General features: G+C 37.3%; 1 protein-coding gene across 2 annotated transcripts in view; it reads left to right on the top strand.

Moving 5' to 3' along the window:
- LOC114136560 (polypeptide N-acetylgalactosaminyltransferase 18-like) overlaps window positions 1–19,902 on the top strand; it is a 133,818-nt gene that overhangs the window by 35,059 nt on the left and 78,857 nt on the right. The window lies entirely within an intron of this gene.

Genomic DNA, 19,902 nt, shown 5'->3' with positions numbered 1-19,902 from the left:
TGCAGATTGCTAAATGTAGTTTAAAACTGCACTTTCTTAATAGATGGAGGTGTTTTGTTAATTTCTATACAATACACTTGAGGAACACTATGATGGTAAACCTTGGCTCAGATTTGATTAAATATTTAATCCGATAAATTGGAAGAATCATAAAGTACATGTCTGCTGAAACGACAGGAATCCAGCAGGTTTTTAATTTTTTAACAGTGTTGAATAGACTGAAAAGGTCATAGAAGGAAAACAAATACAGAAATAAAACACAAGATAAATTTACCAGTATCTCGAAAGTATGTTGTTGATTGTTAGCTACTTAATTAGCAAGGATATCCATTTTGATACTGAGTCTAATGTACTGTAGTAGGATGCCTAGCAGCTTTTGTTTAAAAATACTAAGAAATACAAATGGGTGTCAGCTAATGGGTAACCAGCCATGACGGTTCATGTTTTTCCATCTACTGACTTTCATCTATTTTTAAAAACAGAAAAGTTGAGGAAGTTTCCATTCCTTGTTCCATCATACTCCGCTGACTGACAGTTCACAGCCATTTTAGAGGCAGAGAGTGAGTGTTACTCTGTTATCTAAGAAAATTACATTTTCTGCTGTAAAAGGAATATGAATGACATTTATTGATGATGTTTGCTGCTGAAGATCCTCCCACAGGTGAATACTTATGTGTTTTTAAGTCTTAATGTTGTGTAGATGTTCCAAAAATTTTTGGAAAGGGTTTGGACATTTTACAAATCTGTTTCAGGAAATAATCGAATACGACTCATTATTTTTATTGGTCAGGTAGCTGGTTGGACTGAATTTCACATTTTTTCATAACTTGGTAGGAAGCAGTTATTATCTGCTGCAACAGTTTCATCTCATGGTAAAAGAAATCCAGTACATTGAACCAGGGAATTGATTTGACTGGAAGATGCAGAGGAGCGGTGGGAATAGTAAAAAAAACAACTGGGTTGCACTTTTAACAAGCAGCATATTATCCCTGAGTGAATCAGGACCCTTATAAAGAAAAGGTCACATTGCACTTCCTAGCATGTAATTTTTACAGTTTTAGTCTCTGATGATATCTGCAGTGGCTTAAATTGTCTCGCTCGGTTTGCTAGAAAGCAATTTCATGTTAAACTTTGGAGCAGAATCAACATGGCACCATAAACATTGGGTGACAATATGCACTCCATGGCCTCTTTATTAGGTACACCTCTAGCTCTGGGTTGGACTCCTGGATACCCTTTAGAATTGGCTTAGTTCTTTGTGACATTGATTCAACAATTTGTCAGAATAAGTTTGCTCCTAATTGATATGGTTGCATCACAATGTAAGTGTCCAGTTCTCCCACATGTCAAACATGCTCCATTTGATTGAGATGGAGTGACTGTGGAGGCTAGTGGAATATGTAACAGCTGCAATTGTGTAGTGTCTCTTTAAAACATCCTAAGCTATTGCTAGTAATGTCACAAGTATGCGCCACTGCTTCTCTGTAGAGAGCGTGGGAGAAACTTGCTACAGATGTACGCTTTATCTCCCTAACTACAGTAACGTTACGAGTTGTTTGAACTCTGTACTATGTGTGTCCGAGCATATAACTAGCTAAAAGAGATAGAGGGGAAACACAAAATTATTTATTCCCGATAGGAATAAATAATTAAGACCTCTGCTGATGAGGGGGTTAATCATGCTTTGTGACATGGTTGCAGTATCATGCAGGCAGGAAGCAGCCATCAGAAGAGGGGTGCAATGTGCTCAAAGGGGTGAAGTTGGTCCTTAAGTAGATTATTATGCTTAAATGATGCTCAGAGTTCAAAGTGTTTCAAGAGAATATATTCCACAACATTAAACCACCAAAAAGGGTCAGAAATTGTGAGTCACCAAACCAGACTATTTCTCAATCTGTAATTGTCTGATTTTTTTTTTTTGCCTGTATGAATAGCAGTCTGTTTCTTTTTCTTAGCTGACAGAGCAGCTCTTTGTGTGGACTGCTGCTGCTGTAGCATGTTCAAGGTTTTGTGTTGTGCATTTAGAGATGCTATCCAGTATACCTTGCTTGTAACAAGTGGTTGTTTGAGCTACCATTGCTTTTCAATTTGCTTATTCGTCTCCTGCTCCTTTTTCTTTTCAGACCATTCTCTATAAACTCGAGAGATGATTATGTATGAAAATAAAGGCCAAGTCCAGCACATCTGTAACCAACAACGATTCCATGTTCAAAGCTCCTTATATTCTCTTCCTTCCCCGTTCTAAAACAGTTTGAATTTTAACAAGTTGTCCTTACCAAAACTAGATCCCTTGCCATGATCACCTGCGTTGTTATTCTTCCTGACCTGTGATTCTGTACATACTTTTTTAAACTGCATGTTCCTATTAGCACCAGGACTGTGGACTTGTATGGGAGGGAATTTACAAAAAGAGTTGTCACAGTTTACTTTGTCCTCTGTTGAATGCTGACAAGTCATGAATATGTGTTTGTGTGTGGGCACTGGGCCCCTCACCCATCTGTGCCAACCAGATTATTTTTTTGTAATCTTAATCCCTCTGCAGGCAAGCAAATACTGACCCAGTATCTGCTTCTCGGTTCTCATTACTGCAGTGTTTTTATTTCAACACACTGCTGTGGAGTTAGTTGGCAATCAGAAACATTAAAGCAAATGGAAATAATGCAAATTAGACCCAAACAATGCTACTAGATTACCTACCATCTGCCTTTTACATCACATGGTAGAAGTCATTTCTATTGTCACATTTCAAATAGTTTTGTTTATGCATTGTGACATGTCAGATTTCTGATAAACGCATCTAGGCTTCTGTGCAAACACTGTGTGCCAATGACCCATCTATCTTGATTTTCAACATTGAGGCTCCTGAAATGCAGGAGTGTGGAAATGAAATGCTTTTCATGCATGAAGCCTCTCTCCCAACACATAAGGTTCCCAAGGTCATCGCTGCTTGAATAACACTGTTACTGTGTCGTAGAATAATTTCCTACTTTTTTTCCTCGAGACTTTGAGGGGCTGCTGAAATGCAAACTTAGAAGAAGATGGTGTCAAGCACAGCGAAGCAAATGGTCAAAAGTATCTCTGCAAACCCTGATGTTTGAAGCAGAAAGCAGAAAATGTTGATTTTCATTCACCCGAAGTAAAGAAGATGCAGCTGAGATGTCCTTTCAGCAAATAAAGTCAAGAAGCATAGACAGCAAAAGTGATTTATTGTACTGCACCTTTGCCTAAGCAACACTGGCTTACTGTTGTTGTAAAAGCTTCTCGACACAAAAATAAACACACAGACACACACAGACACAGACATGCTCCAATTACTTTCTGGATCTCAAACACATGTAGTCTGCATAAAAGAGCATCATCCATATACTGCCTGTCTTTACTAATCTAACTGCAAATGCATCACAGGCTTGGTGGAAGTGATTGCAGACAAACCTAATGTGGTTTGTGTCTGGGAAATAATAGCCCAAACCTCCCAACACATGTGTATACAAAGTCCTGAGGGTGTGTGTTTATTTTCCACACATTATTTTAGCTTTTCATTGTTCACACTCTGGTTGATAAAAGAAAAAGCTTTCTGCGCCGGTTCATATTTAGGCCAAAAATGTGGGAAAAATACCTGAGTATATGAGTTTGATTAAAAGGTGCACACACTAGGCATACCCTGAACAACTAACGGCAAATGTTTAAACACACACACACACACACACGCCTACATATACACGCACACACAACTTACAGGGCGCAGAAACAATGCAGCATAGTTCGTTTTTATGGCTAGTCCATGACTTTTCTATTAAGTTTAGCTTAAACCCATAAGAGATTCACATATAACAACAGGTCCCTACAAAGATGTTGGTGCAACGGCCTGACCCTGCATACATGCATCTTTTAAGGATTTATATATTCAGCAGAAAATGCTCACTGAAGCTTGAATGCCATATGTAGCTCACAAATTAAATACTGGAGAAAATGCAAAAGGCTGATTAGTAACAATGTTAGTCCTACAAATGGAAAGGTTGCTCCACCGTTGTTACTATCTACGGATGGAATATCGCTAACCAAACATTACGGATGTATTGTTTTTAACTAGCATTCATCTTACCAATAAAACTTTTCCTGCCAGTTTTAATTGTGAAAATAAAAAAAGTAGCTTCTCTTTTCTTTGTCTATTGTTTTTTTTTTTTTTTAAACCATCAGCCCCACACATCTCACTAGTTTCTGTTATTTTGAAAGCACCTCCCATTTCTCCTTCTCACCTCAGGGGGTTGTGAGTTGCCATCTGCCCAGGCCAGGCTGCTCTCTACTGGGCTTGCTCGTCTATAACTTCAGGACTGCCCCGCTCTATGTGAAAGGGGCAGAAGAGGTTAATGAGCCATAATAGCTACATTCTTCACAGTTGAGATGAACTTCCAGGCGTGATTCTGTTGAGAGTCTGGCTTCAGTTGATAGATTGCACAAATGCACTTTTAGAAATAAAGAACTTTTTTGTCTTGATGTTGTGTTGATTTAACTCTTCTAAACTTTATCCAATAAAAGAAAGTACAATGAAACAGGAAAACCTGGATGTGAAATAATCTTCAAATTAAATCAGACTGAAGGACAGAGAAGTACAATCGGTCCATTTTGTACATATCAAAAAGGCTGGAAGACGATTTTGATGTCGGCAGTGTGAGGAAGAAAACAATCTACTGAGGTAAATGAGTAAAGAGTGTATGCAATGAGACATGCAGCAGACAGGGGCTGTCTTGAAGGCATTAAAGGTGATTGACAGAATTGGAGCTTGTCTGGAAATCCAAGTCAGGGTGTCATGCCACTGAGAGGGAGGCTGGAGAGGGAGGATGCTGAGGGGCTACTCAAACACAGGAGGCTGCTGTGTGCTTATCCTTGTCCTGTGAAAGCCTACACATGCATCTCAACTTATCTTCCAGACTCTGTTTGTCTGGGAGTCTGGAAGGTAATAGGAGTTGAGGCTGTTTAGAGAGGTTCACATTGAATTTCCTAGATAGTATTTCTTTCACCCCTCAGCAGCATTTTCTCATTCTCTTTGATACCATTCACACAACTCTCAATATGTTTTGGCTTTTATTCTGGTCTGAACTACGTTTTTCCCATTTTCAGACGGTATACCATCAAAGTAAATGATGCCCATTTGGTCTGTTCCTGTTTGATCAGGCTACGGCTTGTGTACTGGTATTTTTTCCCTGTGATGTTTCTGATGGCTTTCTTCCCTGTGTGGTCCTGTGATGCCAAAGAGCTTGAAGGCTTGACAGAGGGATTGGCAGCTGAAGAGTGTGTAGCTATCCCCGTTAGGCCCACACTTTGCATGCCTTTCTGCATCTCTCCTTGCTATTAGTTCTGCATACACAGCTCTTTTCTCCAGGGGACAGTCAATTCCACCTGGATATCAAGTTCAAGTATGCTCCTTTTATAGTCTTTACAATAACATATGAAAGGTAAGCTGCTGGTGAAGTCAGCCTTTAGCTGGCAGTCTCAACTTGTGCCAGGAGACTGAAGCGAAAGGAATTGCCTAATGGTTTATTTGGTGCAAACAGCTGCCGGTGTAATGCCTATGACGACACTTTCTCATGTTGCCTTCAATCTCAGGTCTGTGTGTTAAAATCTTAGAACAGAAATAAAGTAAGCTCAGATTAACCTTTCAAAGATGGGCATGAATAACCTGATAGTTGATGCCTTGATTTTAATCCCGAACATTATGTCTCTTAGGGGTTCTGTTGAGCATGAAAAGGCTAGAATCTGTATTTTAATTCTGCTACTTGCAGTTAGCATTCTTCATTTTCTGTATCTGTGCAGTAAAGTCCCATGTTTTACAATTAACCAAACATTTTTGTTGCTATCTTACCTTATTAATTTAATCTCATTAGTCCTGACATAATACACAATAAATCATTTAATCGCATGATAAACTAAAACAAACTCACTAATTTTTATTTGCTTGATTTATCGTTTTTCTTTTTTCTCTGTCTTTCTACCAAAACTGGTCTTCAGGCTGTTGCCTTGGTCTCAGCTATCCCATTTTTGGAAAGACAATTTTGTCAACAGTCTTTATAATTAATTTTGTTTGTTGTTTCTGTTGTTTTGTTTATTTATTTTGGATATTTAAAATATCTTCCAGTTTCAATGTTTAAATGTTCATCAGAATTTAAAGTTTATTGTTCCTTGAGAATATATTTTTGCATTGTTTGTCCATTATTACTGTTATATTACTTTAAAATGGTCTCAAAACAACAATATTATTGCTTGTCGCAATAAGTTTTGGGACAATATATCGTCTGGCAAAATTTGTTATTGTGACAGGCCTAAATCTCATGCTAGATAGATCATTTTAGGCCATAAGAAATATTGTTTTACTAATATTTTATTGGAAAGATCATGTAGCCAGTGTAGTTCTGGCTACATGAGGATTTCAAATTTTATAGAGTATTCCTGAAGTATTCGTACACTTTGAAACTATTTACATTTTAGCAATTTAAAACAGCTCGAATTCAATACGTTCTCACCCAATAGGAAATTTGGTGTAAACACAAGAGAATGTTAGTTTGTAGTTGTTTTCATTTTTAAATACCATATTTGATTTTGTTGCACAAATGACAGCTTGCTTCAAAATGCATTATTTTACTTGATACCAGCTGTTGAGGCAGATTGTTACAACCAGCAGGCCCAACCAATGCAACTTAACGTTGTAACATGGAAGTTAGTCAGCTGGGAAAATGTTGACAAAACAGGAGTCTTTGTGAAAGTTTAAAAGATATCTGCTGAAGTGGCACACATTTTTAGTTAGATGAAATCAACTGAGGATTTGTTCAAACTCATTGCAATATAATATCTGCCTGCTATGGCTAAATTAAATATTACTGCTAAGATATTTTCTCAGAAAAATCTAAACTATCATATGAATCCTTAGTTTGTCTGGATGGTAAATATGACGCACTATAAAGCCACACACAGCCCCTTAAAAGAACAAACACATATATATTTAAACAGCCTGATTACTGTGGAAATAAAGTGTATAAGTAGCCATATATTTGTGGCTACATGGCTTTTAATCACAGCTGATGTCAGAACTATGATAAAAGAATGTCAATTTTTCTAAGGGAACATTTTAACTGCTAAACCTCATGAATAACTAAGACCCAGAGGACCTTTTAGGAATAAAACTCAGACAGTGGATTTACCTAGACTTGAAAGAGCCGTGACATGTTGTAGCCGGTGATATCGCCCTGCATGCTACTCCTGGGACTATTTTACAGCGGTTGCATTAGAGTACCTTTAATATGAAATCAGCAAAGTGTAAAAAACAGACAGTATAAAAGTGACAACTGAGAAGCAGCAGTAGGTAGATATCCAATATAACATCCTGAATGTCAGAATCATAAAACGGTTTTATAGACAAATGAGATAAACTGCTCTGAATGCAAGTTCCAGGGCTGCGTTTATTTCTTGCGAGAGCAGCAATCACAGCAGGCAAACAACAACACAGCAGGAGCCCACTGTCGGCTTCATTAAACGCTCCTCTTGTTTGGTGGATAGAAGTTTGGGATAAACACTCCTGTTTCAATAACCATGCAGAGCCTGTCAGGATTGGTAAGGTCAGTGTCCTCGCATGTAGGCGTAGAGAAGCTTCTCTGGTGTTGCCTGGAAACCATATCGGAGATCTGCCTTATCTGACAATGTCACTTTCATGCAGTCCGTTGTAACCACGTTGTATTCTTTGTGATTTAGCTAAACATGAAACTCTGATTGGTATAAGTGGGCAAAAACCTGGAACATCTGTCTGTGTGTTTCCAAAAACAACACTTGTGCCATTTTTGATTATATATTTTAATCTGACCAACAAAAAGTACAGTTTCAACCAACTATTTGCAGCTGAAGGTCTTGTTCAAGGATTTCTACCATTTCCAGGCTATGAGAAAAGGATTCCTGAATTCATTTTATGTAGAATAGAGTTCTGAAATACTTCATGCTTTAATTAGCTGGTAGACTATCTGTCACTAGTCTAAAATGCTCCAGCGTGACCCCAGAGAGATACACACATACAAACACATCACATCTGTTTTGTCTTCTTTGCATTGATTCCTTCTGTGTTATAAAATTATTTTCAGACATTTTTGTCTTTATAGCATAATTTGGACTGGCCCCCATTTACCTCTCAGACTGTGCACACTCCTTGGCATCTATTCGAGCATAGAGGAGATTTGTCTTTAAATGTTACTGTGACCTAAACTTTGAAACCACAGGCGATTTCATATTAAGTTTTTTTCAACCCTCTGCACTTTTAAAAGATGTTTTACAACTTGGTTTTTACTCCTTGGCATTTAAGCCATGCTGCATTGTGATATGCCTGGGAGAGCCCTGACTAATAGTTATGTGTAGAGCATCACAGTTCTTAAAGGTACAGTCCCACATAAACTTTTAGACACAAAACAAATGGACATATTCACTTAGGGTTGCTAATGTTCCCTTTAAACACGTAGGTATCCTGTCTGTAGAACTGAAGAGGTTTTCCATGATAAACCAATGCAAATTGCTTTTCATTCTGGATTTTTAAATATCATTGCAAATCTATTTGACCATGATGATGTGGTTAAGTCACATCTCAGGCGAGAGACTCTGTGTCTCAAGCTGTCTGTTACATTTCTCATCATCATATCAAATTCATCACTTGTGTGTTAGTCATGGATTGTGTCTCTAACAGCCATAGCAAGGTACTTTCTAGAAAGGGCCTCACAACAACTCAAGATTTTTAGAAAAATTACAATAATACATCAAACATTTAGTGATTCTTTGAATTCTGGCAAAAAAAGCAATGAAAGCTATATAAAACAACCTGAAGAGAATAAATATTATATTATACTAAGCAGGACTTTATGCAAGATCCGCAGCCAGATTGCTTTGCTGAACACAATGCTGTCCTAAGAATGCACCAATACATCACACACTAATCATCAATTGTTTTTCTTTTTACTTTGTTCTTTCACACTAAAACAGATTAAACCTTTCTTGTTTTATGTCAGGAGTATCAAATTTATTTCTGTTGGCTAAATACAAGAGTAATAGACAGGAGAATTTATGTTCTTTTCCTTCATATGTGGTAAAGCTGCTTTTTAAACTTTGTGACTAGTTTAGGCACTTTGGTTGTCCTTCCATCTCAAAACAATTTGCTGGAGTTTAGACCCATTCCTGTAACTCAGTTAGAGCTGTAGGCCACTGTAATCACAGATAGATAAAATACCAATAAACAAATAAATATATCTTCTTTTTATCTAGTTATTGAATGCATTAAAACTTGGAACTCATTCTATTTTTAATCTATAGCATTCAACAGCAACATGAATTGCTATTGTTTAGTTTAATAAAGGTCAGCTGAGATTTAGAAATTATGCTTTGATGCATAATCATTAGTATTTTTCTTTTTGGTTTTAAGACTACTTTCTCTGTCAAAAAAATGATACACATTTTCTTCCTCTTAAATGATGTAAAAAAAAATTGATAAAAGTCAGAATCACAACATCAACTCAGGTTGAAGTCTGATCGGTTTTTCTCTTTATGCAAACAGTATTTTGCTAATTTTTCTATAAGGACTAAACTGTCATACTGCTCCAGTTGTTTATTAATTTGTTTCCTGTTGTTTTTAGCCATCTTTCGCAATGTCTGAGTAATCTGTTAAGGGCCTGCAGCTATTAGCATGTTAAACTTTTATAAATATGAAAACATTTCAGTCAACAGATGGGATGTTGAGCAGAGGCTTTATTGGTCAAGGGATTATGTGTGTACTCAGATCATTCCTCCTCTTGCTTCATGCTTCCTCTGACTTGCTTTCATTGTCCATTAATCCCTGCATCTCTCATTCCGTTCTTCCTCCTCCATTTCCAGCTCACCTCATTTCTTTCATTCGCTCGCCTCCTTCCAGTTGCAGCCTTTGGCTCACTGCCTCGTTCATGCCACCGGTAGGTCACAGCTGACAGATGGCAAGATTGCAAGGGCTGGGGCTATAAGATGGCAGGCAGAATGAAAAAAGACGTCTCCTATACACTACATGGCTCAAGGCTGAGGCTCATTTTTACCCTTTATTTATGTGTGGCCGGCTGACAGAGAGCTCTGTCTACATCCGGGCAAAACCTTCTCGTCTTTGCTTTGGAAGTGCTGTGACATTTTCAATTCTGTTATGCTATTTTCAGACGAGAGGCCACTTGATACTTTCCGGGAAGGTACAGTACATTCAGACAGTCTTGTTTTTGTTATTGTTTTTACAAAGTTTGACAGGCTTCTGAGGAATCTCAAAAACACCTTAAGAATTTTCTCTTCTGCTCTGACGAGGCCTTCATCATGTAACTGTCTTAGATCAAATAGAATCCCTGCTTTCACTTTTTTACTTAGTTATTATGAAAATTATCCACACACACATGCATCCTTTGATACAATCTGTCTCAATAAAATGCATGTTAGCAACCCTGTTAATGTTTCTTCCTGACAGAACACCCTCATGATTTATGGCATCACTGCCTTCGTCTCAGTGTTTGTTTCAGTGAGGTGCAGAAGTATTTACGCAGCTTGAACATTTACACATTTTGTCGCATTGTAATCTCAAATGCCAATGCCTGCTAAAAGTAGCAGATAACAGTACAGAGGAGTGAAGTCAATATAATTAAGAAACATTTTTCAAAAGTGGGACATATTTTAATTTTACCAACATAGTTCTTCTGCTCTCACCCAAGATCTCAGTAAAGTAGTTCAAAGTTTGTGGTTTTTGTATGAAAAAATGTGGAAAACTTCAAGGAATATGAAAAGATTTTGACACCACATTCATTAATGGACTCACTTTGACATTTCTGCATTAACTCTTGATGCAGAGTATTGTCAGCAGCAATAACACCAGTGCTGCAATCTTGCTAAGACTGCAGCAGCTTTGAATCACAAATTTTTACACCGAGCTACGAGGCCCTGCTCTTAACTCTATCTCCTCCCAGCATTCCCCTGCCCATCAGCTGTACTCTCAGCCGAAGGCACAAAGCAGCCCAGTCAGGCAGGCATAATCCAGCCCTAACCCAGCTCAAAACCAGACTACCCCCAAAACCATAATCTGTCTGTCCCATACACACCAGCAGCAAACATTTGCATGCAACTTTGCAAAAGAACTGTATGCTTAAAAATAAGAAATTATACCATAGTTTTTACCTTTTTTTTACATCTCTTGCACTTCATAATCAATGGGGTTGAAGGTTTGATGTTCTTGGAAGGAATTTAATAAAAAGATTAACATGTGCTGAGTATTGTCAAATATTGTAAGTAGCCTAATTTATACGATGCTAACTTTTTGATTTATACTAAACTTTATTATGTTTTCTTTTTTTAATTTATACACCTAGCACTGCATTTTATTTATCTACCTAATTGCAGTACAACCACTTTATCTGTAAGTTTGTATAACATATAAAATTTACAGAGAGTATTGTAAATGCTAGCACCACCTTCATAATTATGATGTTTTGGATCTGCTGCTGCTACAAGCATGAGTCGGCATGTAGAGCTTAACTAGCAGTACTGAGTTCAGGAAATCTTGAAGAGGTTAGTTTATAGGTCAGCAGTTCGAAAGGTTTATGAAAATTGTCCCTGCTCCCTTAAATAGAGATTTGATGACTAGACTGAAATGACAAATGTTAGTAAATAGTTTTGACCTAAGCTCATTTCATCCAATTTTCCTTGAGGCTTTAACCTAACCCAACATTTTTAACATTCATGTCAGGAGCTACGCCGTCCTAATTGCTTCTGTGATGAAGGGGAAAGGTTCAGGTCCTTTACAGCATTTAACCCTTAAAATGTTCAATTTTCAGGGCCATATTTATAAAGACATTAGCGTTGTAGATGAAAAAGCCATGCAAATATATTTTGTCTGCTGAAATATGTTCAATCCAAAAATCACTCTAATATCCTATTTAAAGGTTTTAAAAATGTTATTTCCATTTATCTATATTTTTAAGTCTTCCAACAATCCGAGCAAAGACCAGTACAATTATATTCTTGTCACTACAACAAAAACTCAGTAAAAGCTGTTTGGTCCACCTAACCTTAGGAAATGTTACTTGGAGATCATGGTGATAATTTTCACCCAAACAAATGAAAAATCTGAGTTTACTGGATGAAACAACACAGATTTATCTTCTTAAGAGTGACTGTTCTATTACCAAATGGTACAATTAATATTATTCTTAATTGTTTGTAAACTATATTACTTTTAACCCATAAGAAACTTGGGACTCAGTTGTAATCAGTTATAATATATATTGCTTTTTAACCAAAACAAGAGCGGAAAGAAAATATTAGCATCATCAACAACTACTGTATTACACTGTAAATTTTATTTTCTTATACAGTCTTCATTTCAAATAATGAATACATTTGAAAATGTTACTTTCAAACAATGTTCCAATAAAATCCCTTCTGATATTTTCACGGTATTTTCCATATTTGTTATAGTCTATTTTTGCTTATGCATAAATACACACATCTTGCACAAGTTTTAAGTTACCCAGCTCAATTGCACATTTCTTTGGTTATGAATATGCTATTTGTTTGAATACGTTTTATATTTGCCTCATACATTATACTCTAGTATTATTTCTCTGTTCCTATATTTTTACTGCTTCCATTTACCTTTATTCTATTTCTATTATTTTATTGGAAATATTGTATATATAAACTATATTGCATACTATAGTGCTTTTTAATAAAAAAAAAATATTTAATGCAGTTTCAGACTCTCCTATTTGAACTTTGTAAGTTCACTGGTTGGTCAAACTTTGAGAATTGACTGTGATCTTTCCTTTAATTTTAAAATATTATTTCCTGTCCAACACACAGCACTAACAATTTTACACTATTTGTAAAACCCAAGCAAAAATATTTCCTGTAGTTAGACCGTTTGGACAAATTGTCCAATGTACAGGCAATTACAGTTTTCTCTTTGATCCAACCTTGATAACAGAAAGCATTAGACTACAGCAGCTGAGGATCTGCTGATGTTGCCAGGTGTGGGTCATAAATACACCAACAGGCCCGTCAAGGCAGCTAGGACTGAGAGTCAGGGTTTGAGTTTACACATGTGGAAGGCTTGAGCGTCCTACTGCATCATTTGCCTTGATGTGTTGCATCACAGGGCTTCTAACATCACGTCTCTGAGTGAGCACACACACACCCACATACTGTACCGAACTTCATTTGGTATCAGAGGTACACTTGTTAATTAAGTCAGCTGGAGGAGGGTGGCAGGATGTCAGTGTCAGCCAATCTATAACGCCGCATGAGTCTGAAACCTGGCAGATGACGAGGAGCAAAAGAGAAAGCAGCTCAGTGTGTTTTCATGCTACAGTTTTATTTGGGAGAGAGCCAACTTTCTTCATCAAAATGACTGTGATTTTAAGGAAGTAGAAGAAAAAAATTAGGTTTCCTCAAGTTGCTCATTGGTGTGCAAAACCACTGCTTATTAAGGAGGAATTTCTTGCTCCAACTTACTTTTATAGGTCTATCTAGCCAATTAGCCATCCACCCTCTTGTCTACATGTACTTATCAGTCCAGGGTCGCAGAGGTGATGATGGCTCCAGTGGCCACTGGGCAAAAGGTGGAGCACCCCAGTGAATCAAAGGCCAAAATGGAAACCCACAACCATCAATGCACACGCTTACACCCAAGGACAATTAAGAGAGTCCAATTAACATAAAATTCATATTTTTGGGCTGCAGAAGGAGACAATCTGAGAGAAGCAGCACATTCCATGCAGATAAACCTGGTTTGGATAAACCTGCTCTAATGTGCATCCCCAGTTTTAATGCTATGGAAAAATAAAAATCTTTCCACTCACAGACATTGCAGTGAATGAAAGTTAATACTTATGTAAGAGGCAAGTGAATGGCTCCTGCAGTTAGATAAATTACTTTCATCCTGCCTTGATTTAAATGATAGTTTGGCAGTTATTGTACCACTTATAGTCAATGGCAGTAATTTATTCTGATATGACTTTGGATTTATATAATCTATGATGTCTGCAACAAACACAAAGCAGACAGTAAATCTAAAATTGTTTTCTGTCTGAAGTGTTTTATTCACTGTTGATTTCTCAAGTTCCTCATTACATTTGACAAATATGATTGAATGCAATTATTGTTTGATGTTAAGTTGTATAGCTGGGCTAGTTATTGTAACTGTACGTTCAGCAAATGATTTACTGACTACTTTGGGGCATTTGTAGAGCATTAAAAATGTCTCCATTTGAATTCAGTTAATTTGTAGATATAGAAAACCCTTGATTCCACCCTTGTTGCCAGTACACATGCACTATTCAGGACAGGAGCGCATCAACAGTGACACAGAAAGACATGACATGACAGGACTTAATATTCTTCAAAATCTGCTTCATACACTCAGTGTTAGATCTTTGCAGCTGCTGTTTTTTAATATGCCAGCACATTTGACAAGATAGAAAACAGTTTGATAAGCGGTTAAATAGCAGGTATTAAAAAATTCTTAACGCTAAATACCAGTCAGTGTTTGTGAGTCAAACATAGCTGGTGAGTTGCAAACCATATTGTTGTTAATTTGCAGGGAAGGTAGATCTATGTGAATAAGCTGTTCCCTTGAAGAAATCTTCCTCTTTTTAGCTTCTTGAGAGCTTCAGGCCAGCATAGCATGCAGTGCAGTTAGAAGATCTAAGCATAAGAATTTTATAACGTCAAGGATGGAAAAGAAAGTGCTGAGGCCAAAGCATAACTACGACAGAAGCAGTAGGACTGACCCAGTGGGGTGACTCTAGGCTCAGAGTGCAGATGATGAGTCAGAGATATGAGATAATTTACTAGAAGGTCTTTAAAGTGACGCTAGAGTTCAGAGTCTTCAGGATTTGTTCCAGTTTTTGCATGAATACCTAAATCTGGGGCAAGACTTTAAAATTGTTAATGAATTATATTATTTATTCATTCTGGGTAAGCTGGAGCCACACATTTTCTAGACGTGCAAAACTGGTAGGGACACACCAAAATAATTACATCTGTAATATCAGCAAGGGAGGGCTTAAGTTGCAGAATGTAACTTTTATTAAACAAGAAAAAAAGTGCTTTTTTACATATCTGTTAAAACTGTCACTGTCATGACGGTGAGTAAAAAGATCAAGCTCCTCCCTGACCTACTAATGCTGACTGACGAAATGCACCACTCCCATTCAAAAACAACCAATCATAGCCTTTCAATAATGCTCATTTACCCTCTGCTCACACATTGCTACAGGGAAACTTTTCGGTTCATCTGACATTATCGGTGACCATGCTAACTAAACTGAGCATTCATGACAGGTTCTGCTGTGAAGAAGAAGCTGCAGCTTTGATGTGAATACATGCAGCAATTTAAACATTTGTAATATATGTTGAGCAACTTTTTTTTAGTGCATTTGAAAATCAGCAAGCACCTCAGGAGCTGACAGTATTTCACTTACAGTACTTGCAACTCTGTCAGGACTAATAGAGAGAGATATACTGTATATGAGAGGTGGGACCATTTATGAAAACTTTTACTCTCTATCTGATAAGAGCAAATGTCAGTAGAAGAAAAACTAAAGTTTTGATAGTGGTGAATAAGTGAGAGTGGGAGGACTGATCCATAGTGAGAGGCAGAGCCACTCTGCTTGCAACAGGAAGACTCAACTGCCTGGCAGTGCAAGAAGTCGCTTCGTTACTATCAATTCATTTTCTCAGATAAACAGGGGAGCTTTGTTGTTGTCCTCCTCAGCATTTTCCTACTCTTTCACAAACTTTCTCAGAAAAGAAAGTCCATTCGGTTTGGGTTTTTTTTGTCCTATGCAGCAAAGCACCTTGTTACACATAGTGTTAAGTGGTGCTTACAGAAGAACTTGGTATACTTGAGATTAACTAATCTTTTTCAGTCAAGTGCTTCTGAACACCTCAAATCTCATAAAACTTTGTAATATCAGCTAAGGTGGCTCTGCCCTGTGGCACTCCTAAATAAACTAACCTGTCCAAGCCGAGACCTTTCCACCTCACAGACGAGCGCTAAATGTGATCCGGCAGCGAATATGAATAATATATGAATTCTTATGGAGCTGTAGTGATGCTCTATGTCTGTGAGAGCAGTGTGTATTGACTGTCCAGTCACATCCTCTCCTCCTGCTATTGTAACTGCTGAGGTTATCTGTGTCTGAGCTCCCCCCAGGTCAACACATTATCTAAATGATTTAATATCACTGCAGCCGCCTCGAACAGCTCCTGTCATTGTGCAGTGCAGCGTGGAAACAAAGCTCTGTAGGATGAGTGCTGAATACCTAATTGTGTTTTTTTTTTCTTTGGTGAAAAGTTATCACCAATGATCATAAACACACACACACACTGAGATACACAAGTTTGTAAGAGAACAAGCTACAGAACTAAGTGTGAAATAGCTCTTTAAACAAAGTTTGGAAAGATTTTTTTTTTTGCTCAGATTGTGTCAAACAAATCAGGTTCGACTCAAACAACAGAGAATAACTTAAGCATCTTTTCTTCTCTCTTTTCTTTTTAATTCGATTCCTTTTTGTATTGATTTAATTCACAGAGCAGCAGTCAGGAGAAGAGCCTCTTTGCTGTTGGGTTTTCAAGACGGTGGACACAATCCAGGATTTCACACAAAGTCTAAAACATCTAAAATATTTTTCAAGTAATTTCTACATCTGGACAAAGGAAAACATAGAGGATGACAGGTGTATGTGCTGGGTGGATATTTCCATCCAGTTTTCTTTCCTTGTCATTTTGACGTAGGAATGTTTATGAATCTCAAGTCTCATTTATAAAAATTACAATCAAATACTTTCTGACCGCATATATACAGAAAATAATTATATGCACATTTATTGACTACAAGACTGCTTGAAAGCCAGAGGATTGTCTTCCTCTTTAGCTTCAGCATTAACATCCTTTTTTACAATTACTCAGACTACATTAAAGTGAGATTGACAAGTTAATGGATTTGCTAAGTGCTGTAAAAGTTTGAAGCTCGGGTTAATTGCCCGAGGTTCCCAGGTTTTAGGCTTTTATGTGTACTTTAATAATACCTCTAATATCTACTTTACTTAACAAAAAATGCAGGACAGTCCTTGGTCAAAAAGATTCTTTCCAATTATAATTTGCAATTGCAACTTTAAGCCTCAAAATTAGCATAAAACGTCAGTCCAAATAACTCCCAAATGCTAAATCATAGCCTTGCTAACAGCAGTAAAGTCCATATTGATGCTGCTGATACTATCATAAATGGGTTCTAACAATCCAAGTAGCTTTTTTGTTGTTGTTATTTATTATCAAATCGCAAAGACAAACATAAAAGTGGCCAAGCATAGACTTAAAAATAGTTACCAGACAAAGAACCATCAATGGACTCAAGACATTTCTTGAATATTCCACTGAGACTGAAAAGTATTTGCTTATTATTTTCTGCTAATCAAGTTGTGCCCCAATTTGGTAATTTTGATCTAAACTACTACTTTTGTTTATAATTGGCTTACACATTAATAAATAGTTATATGTAGCCAAACCAAACCATATTGCTGCACATCATCAATAAACATGGCAAGATAGGACATAATGTTTCCTGCGTTAGTTGAAACAAAGCTCATACAACTCAATTTTGAGTTCATTTTATTAAAAAAGGCGAATGTATTGTTTTAATTAATAAGTGAGTTAGTCTGTTAAATGTATTTATCAATAAAATTAAATTAAATGTATTAAACACCTTTCATATTTGCAAGATAAATGCAAATTTATCTTGCATTTATAAATGCATTTAAGCTGAGCAACATAAATCACTGTTAAGGTCTACATAGTCTTAAAACCAACACAAAAGCCCAATAAAATCACAATATTACAATTTTGGAGAACAAAAAGGCTTTCAGCTGATTTTTTTTTTTTTTATAAACCTCCAGAGTCAACAAAACAAACATCTGAGGCAAACCGTTCCACCGTTTAGGATCCACAGACTGAAAGACCCTCAGTTTTCAGCCATGTATGTTGTCATATTTTTTGGAAATGTGTTATTTTATTTTATTTTTTTTAAACATGAATGAGAAACATCTGCTGTGTAAGTCAAGGTCTAATGAGGAGTCAAAGTAACTCCTAGATTTTTACATTGGATTTAGTTGCTGGGCCTTAATTGATTTTAGACTGCAGGTGACCAGGAGCTGTTATCAAAATCTTTATCTTGTTTGAGCTTAAAATCAGAAAATAGCTGAAGAGCCAACCACTGACCCAAGATAAACAGAAGGACAAGGGCAGGTTATCTAGCAATTTGGTTTAAAAGGTACACGCAACTAGATGTCCTCTGCATAGATGTGATAAGAAATATCAAAAAAGGACAAAATAATGCCAGCTAGTGGAAGAACGTGAAAAATAAAAATTAAGGGTTCCAGAGCCAACCCTTGTAGAGCTCAGCTGGTTTCCTACAATTTTGTTCTAGTAATTTACTGAGGAAAGGCAGCTTGGAAACAGGAAGAAAGTTGCAAATGTTGTTCATACTTTGGGGAGAGACAGTTTGTCCATTATTCATCATATTAGTGAAAAACAGCTGAGACTGCAAACAAATTGTAAATAATGAAGGACACGTTCTCTTTGCTCACAGATGATGTTCCATAAATTCCACTAGTGTACATTTAGAGAGGATCACATAAGTCACAGCTCAAATTAATCATTTGAATAGCTGCTGAGAACTAAAGGAAGACGATCTGACTGAGCACAGCAGGGGAGTTGGTGGATGTGGTTAAAACTAGGACAGAACAGGACAGGACAGAAGCAAGCTCCAACCATCCTGAGGAAACAAAAACACTGATAACCTTCTCATCTAAACATGCAGATAAGGCCATCTTCACTACTTCATTGTAGATACCCTAAATGTGTTCTGAAGGACCTTTTAGACTCACTCAGTCTTTTTGATTCTGGTAGTTTCCACCAGTGACACAATGCTGCCCCGAGTATTTTCCTCTTCGTTTTCTTCCTCACTAGCCCAAGGCTCCCTCCGTCTCACACTCAGAAACACAGCATACACACAAACAGTGGAGAAACGGTCCAATGACCCGCAGTGGCTGTCAGATATTGCCCGTGTCTCTCATGCTGATGAATCAGAGGAAGAATGTGGAAAGACGGAGACGAGCGAGGAGACAATTTGAGAAGACAAGACTTATTTCTGAGTCGCTGGAACAGAAACTTCTGCGGGCGCTGAAGAAAATCTGTGATGAACAGCATTATACAAGTGTGCTGCCGTCTCAAGCTGGTGATCAGTGAAGATGACAGTGAAACCAACAAAACTGCGGAAAGTCCCTGGAAGAAGAGAGGAATGCGAAACGAAGAAAGGGCAGTCCAGTTGCACAAGTATTGAGTTGAGTGCATTCATAACGAGATGGTATTTTCAGAGGGCCAGTAACAGTCACCTTGTCATTGTGCATTATGTTGCTGCCCAATATCCTTTAAGCAGCTACTTGCATCACTTAGGGATACAAAAACAAGCTCAGAATGTCCTTCACAACGCTGCTTTGACTCTGGGCATCCACCTTATAGAAATTGATGCGTTCAGTCTGTTTTTGTGTTGCTGTTAGTGAAACCCTGACTCACAATGCAGCATTTTACATAAATAGGTTCAGCCAAAGGCCACATGAGCCATTTGGAGTTTTTAAAAAGCTTCTAAATTCATTCAGAAAGAACTATGGGAAGGTGTAAGACTGTCATTTCATACTTGCCTTGAGTAAAAGTTCCACAGTATCACCGGAGGAACACAAAAACTAAACAAATCTATAACTAGGGCCACATTGTACTTTCTCTAGCATATCATTTATGGCATTTAAGCTAGGAACTTAGTGTGTAGCTTTT

This window comes from Xiphophorus couchianus, chromosome 2 (genome assembly GCF_001444195.1).
Source record: "Xiphophorus couchianus chromosome 2, X_couchianus-1.0, whole genome shotgun sequence".
In the NCBI taxonomy this organism is placed as follows: Eukaryota; Metazoa; Chordata; class Actinopteri; order Cyprinodontiformes; family Poeciliidae; genus Xiphophorus; species Xiphophorus couchianus.
Note: the sequence above shows the minus strand (reverse complement) of the source record. Positions and strands in the feature narration are given on the sequence as shown.